Raw genomic sequence first — 5,899 nt, 5'->3', positions numbered from 1 at the left:
ACACCAATTTTAGTTGTATTTTGAATTTCTGTAAATCCATTAAGGTCCTAATAAATTTTGTCTTTCATTGCTGTCTTAGTTCTATATGACTACAAGCTAATAAACTGAATTTTTAGTAAATGTTTTGTAATAACTCCAAATACAAAATACTACTAAAATTGGTGTCAAAATATAACCTTTTTTTCCTACAAATGGACTTCTACTAATTTTTTATAGTGTGAAAATATCAGGGAAGTGTGGGGGAAGGGGATATAAAAGGTAAAATCTGGAAATGAATTAAAAGTCCCAGCACATTTCCTCCCTTTACTGTCAATATTTCTATGCTGTCTATTCTATGGTATCCCTTATTCTTATAGATAATTAATTGTTTTCTTGATCAAGATGGTTGACGTGCATGTTTTTGTAAAATTCCATTTGTAAAATGCTCTGTATTAAAGAAATAAGGTTCTCAATTAAAAGCATTCATGAAAATTAGAACTTCCAGGGAAGATGCTGAAGTAGGAAGATCCTAGGCTCATCCCATCCCACGATACACGTAAACACACACATCGGTATAAATACTCCAGAAAATGACCAAAACACTGATAGAACAGACTACCCACAGCTGAATGCAGAGAAGCCACATTGGAAAGGTAAGTAAGGGCTGAGATGTAGTTGGGAGACGAACTGTCCCATGGGACTGTCTGAAAGGAGGAAGGAGGTCTCAGGCATGGAGAGGGGAGAGGATCAGACCCCACACAAGTCACCCCTAGCATGAGGTATATGCAATAGGAAGATATATACCCATAACATTCGGCTTTGAAAACCAGAGTGACATAACATCACAACTTTTTACAGTCAGTGGGGCTGAACACCTGGAACTTTAAAAATCAGCCAGCTTGTCTCTGAGAGAAGTAGAAGTTGACAGGAAATTGAGTTGCCACCGTTAAAGAGACAGCACAATAACCATTCTCCCGAGATAAGCATAGAAGCAGCAGTTTGAAAAATACCTGGGGTATATGAGAGGGAGATTTGTTTACTAATCTCAAAGTGTATGCTGGAAAGGGAAGGGATCATCAGAAGAGTTTTTTAAGAACAAAAGAGCCACTGGGCACCATTTTCCTTTCCTACCCCGAGTCTAGCTTTGTAGACACCTGTGGGAACCAGGGCAGAACAATCACCACCTAGCTTGCTAACAGCATACCATGCCACCATGCCCTTCTGTGGGTCTGCCCCATCCAACCCAACCCCAGCAGTTGTTTTCCAGGGTGGCTGCAGGTCCCCATCTATATGGACCTTGATGGTGCACCTGCATGGACTTTGATGGCATCATGTGCCCTGCCCATGTTCTCTTGAAGACCCACACTATCCACGATGCTCCTGACAGGTGTCCATCAATGGCACCACAAGCATGGCAGTGTGCAAGAAGCCCCAAAAAGGCAAGAACCACCCCAAAGTGACTCTTGGCCGAAAGAGAGGGGAAGTTAGCCACACACAATAATTTGCAGCCCCAGCAGTGGGTTGGGGCAAAATATCTTCTGACTTCAGGCCTCACCCAACAATGAAAGCTTCTCAAGGAGCAACACAGGGAGAACACAGTGCAGTTTGGTGCCATTGCAGCTCTGTCAAACACCAATTCTAATCTAACACAAGCTCAAAGCTGACTTACACTGACCCATTAGCAACAGAAAATAACCTTGCCTAAAACAAGCCAAGAAAAGCATTGCAGATGGCTGGACTGAAGGCAAATGAGGCATAAACACAATAGTAGGGCACACAGTGCACAAAGGGGACACCCCTAAAGTACCAGGTTGTCAAGAGCAGGGGATATTGCACTGTAGAGCACTACAGGACCTCTTCATAAGACCATTACTATAAAGTGCAAGAGACATAGCTGAACTTCCTACTGTATAGAAATAGATGGAGAGTTAGACAAAATGAGGAGATAGGGGAACAGTTCTCAAATGAGGAACAAGGAAAAATCAAAGCAGGAGAGCTCAATAAAGCATAAGTAATATGCTTCATAGAGAACTTAAAGTAATGGTCATAAAAATATTCATTGGACTTCAGAAAGGAGTGGAGAACCTCAGTAACGTCCTCACCAAAGAGATAGAAAACAAAAGAACCAACCAGAAATTAAGAACTCAATAACTGAAATTTAAAATATACTAGAAGGAATAAATAGTAGCCAGAGGAAGCAGAACAGATCAGGTACTTGGAGGACAGAATAATGCAAAGCAATCAAGTGAACAAGAAGGAAGAAAAAAAGAATAAGAAAATAGATTAAGGGGACTGAGTGACACAATAAAGTGTGACATTCATATTGTAGCAATCTCATAAGAAATAGAGATAGAAAAGGGGCATACAATTTATTTGAAGAAATAATAGCTAAATACTTCCCTAATCTGGGGAAGAAAACAAACATCCAGATCCAGGAAGAAATGAGAGCCCCCAAGAAAATCACCCAAGGATCTCCACACTACGACAGATATTTAGAATGGCAAAAGGTAGTGATAGGGAATTCTAAAAGCAGCAAGAGAAAACAGTTACATACAAGGGAAATCCCAGAGGGCTATCAGCAGATTTCTCAGCAGAAACTTTGCAAGCCAGAAAGGAGTGCCATGATGTATTCGAAGTGCTGAAAGGAAACAAAACAGCAACAAGAATACTCTATCCAACAAGACTATCAATCAGAACAGAGGAGAGATTTAAAATTTTCCTAAATAGGGGTGCCTGTATGGCTTAGTATGTTAAGTTCTACTTCAGCTCAGTTCATGATCTCATGGTCTATGAGTTCGAGCCCCGCGTCAGGCTCTGTGCTGATGGCTCAGAGCCTGGAGCCTGCTTCAAATTCTGTCTCTCTCACTCTCTGCTCCCCCCACCCTCATGATCTGTTTTTCTCTAAAAAATAAATAAACATTAAAAATATAATAAAAAATTAAAATTTTCCTAGATAAACAAAGTTAAATGAATTCATACCAGCCTAACAAAAATGTTAAAGGGTACTTTGATGGAAAGGATAATTGATAAGCAGAAATTAAAGAAAAAAACTAAGCACAAAATCAGCAAAATTAAGTATATTTATAAAACTCAGTCAAGGTATTCTGTGGGGAATGTTAGGAATTCCCTGAATTTGCATCAGTGGGTCAACAAGTCTTAGTACAAAACCATAGTAATGGGAAGCCACAGGATGAAAGTGTCCGGGATAAATAAATGGCGAAAGCGTCTCCAACATAGGGCAAAAACAGAAAGCTGCTTTCACAGGATGGAAGCATCCATGATCGGTAAACAGGGACAGCCTCAGCAGGGTGAAAATGTCCAAAGCAAAGCTAATTAGCAAAAGAAAGCTGCCTTGTTGACCCTGAGGTATTATGCTCTGTCTTATCTCCTAGGCAAGTTAAGAGAAACAGACACAACACCTAGTGACTGCCTAAACAGTCCTCTACTCAGCGCTGGGATTTTGTTTTATATTGACCCAAATCCCTAACACCACATATCTTCAAAACCCCCTTTCTCTCACACACATGAGTTAAAGATCACTGTATCATTGTCTGTTACTCCATGTTCATCACATTTGTAAGCCTTCTGATTCTAATAAAAATGGAGTAAAAACCCTTATTCGGGATTTTTGTCTCCTCCCAAACATTAGCCTCTCCCATTTAATTCTGCATATACTATCTTGATGGGCAAGAGAGAACTCCAGACTCAAAATCTGCAGCAGTATTCATAATATAAAGATGTTAAAATGAAAATATATCCATAAAATGTAGGGGACAGTTTTAAAAACATAGTGCCTTTAGAATAGTTCAAACGTAAGTGGCCATCAACATAATATAGATTACTATATGCATGGAATGGTATATATAAACCCATGGTAACCACAAATTAAAACTTGTCATAGATATGCAAAAAATAATGGGAATGAAGTCAAGCATATTCACTATAAAGAACCATAAAACCACATGAGAAGAGAGTAAGAGAAGAAAAGAACAGGGGACCAAAAAAAAAGAAAAAAGAAAAAAACAGCCATAAGACAAGTAAAATGGCAATAAGTACATAGCTATAAATAATTATTTTGAATGTATATGAATGAAATTCTTCCACTGAAAGACATAAAGTGAGTGAATAAATAAAATACCAAGGCCCATCTATATTCTGCCTTCAACAAATTCACATTAGAACTAAGGACACATGAAGACTGAAATTGAAACGATAGAAAAACATTTATCATACAAATGGAAATGAAAAGAAAGGTAGGGTAGCAATACTGGAAAAAGACTTTAAAACAAATATTGTAAAAAAAATAAAGTTAACATGTAACGATAAACACAACAGTCAAACAAGAAGATATGACAGTTGTAAATATTCATGCACCAAATTGGGAGCACCAAATACATAAAACAACTATTAACACATATAAAGGAAGAAATCTATAGTCATACAGTAATAATATGGCACTTTGACACCTAACTTACATCAATGAATAGATCATCCGGACAGGAAAATAACAAAGAAATGGTGGCCTTGAATGACACATTGGACCAGATGGATCTAACAGATATATTCACAACATTTCACCCAAATACAGAATACCCATTGTTTTTATATGATTTACAAAGGATATTTTATTTTTATTAGATTTTTAATTTTAATTCCAATATAGTTAACATAGTGTTTTATTAGTTTAAGGTATACAATATAGTGATTGAAGAGTTCTATACATTACTCAGTGTTCATCATGATAAGAGTACCCTTTAATCTTCATGACTTATTTCACCTATTATCCTACCTACCTCCCCTCCAGTAACCATCAGTTTCCTCTCTATAGTTTCTTTGTCTCTCTATGATTTTCCTTTGCTAGTTTGTTTCATTTTTTTTATGTTTTATTTATTTCTGAGAGAGAGAGAGAGGCAACATGAGCAGGGGAGGGTCAGAGAGAGGGAGATACAAAATCCGACGCAGGTTCCAGGCTCTGAGCTGGCTGTCACCATAGAGCCTGACGTGGGGCTTGAACTCATGAACCGTGAGAACATGACCTGAGCTGAAGTCTGATGCTTATACAACTGTGCCTCTGTTTTGTTTTTTAAATTCCACACAATGTTTTCTTAATTTCCCTTTCTGGGACTTCATTATTGGTGTATAGTAACGAAACACATTTCTATAGATTGATTTTGTATCCTGCAACAGTACTGAATTTGTTTATAACTTCCAGAAATTCCTTGGTGGAGTCTTTCAGGTTTTCTATATATAGTATCATGTCATTTACAAATAGGAAAGTTTTACTTCTTACTGATTTGGATGGCTTTTATTTCCTTTTCTTGTGTGATTGCGTGGCTGGGACTTCCAGTACTATATTGAATAAAAGTGGTGAAAATGGACATCTTTGTGTTTCTTTGTTTTTTTTTTTACAAATAGTTTATGGTCAAGTTGGTTTCCATATGACACCCAGTGCGCATCCCAACAAGAGCTCTCCTCCATGTCCATCTCACCCCTCCCCCCTACATCCATCAGTCCTCAGTTTGTTTCTCAGCATTAAAGAGTCTCTCATGGTTTGCCTCTCTCCCTTTTCCCCACCATTTCTCCCCTTCTTCTCCCCCATGGTCTTCCGTTAAGTTCCTCCTAATCCTTCTATAAGTGCAAACATATGATATTTGTCCTTCTCTGCCTGACTTATTTCGCTAAGCATAACGCCCTCAAGGTCCATCCATGTTGCTATAAATGGCCAGCTTTCATTCTTTCTCATTGCCATGTAGTATTCCATGGTATAGATAAACCACATCTTCTTCATCCATTAGTCCGTTGATAGACACTTAGTCTCTTTCCATGTTTTAGCTATTGTTGAGAGTGCTGCTATGAACATTGGCGTCCATGTACTCCTATGCATCAGTATTTCTGTATCCCTTGGGTAAATTCCTAGCAG

This window comes from Crocuta crocuta, unplaced genomic scaffold (assembly GCF_008692635.1).
Source record: "Crocuta crocuta isolate KB4526 unplaced genomic scaffold, BGI_CrCroc_1.0 scaffold845, whole genome shotgun sequence".
Lineage (NCBI taxonomy): Eukaryota > Metazoa > Chordata > Mammalia > Carnivora > Hyaenidae > Crocuta > Crocuta crocuta.
Note: the sequence above shows the minus strand (reverse complement) of the source record.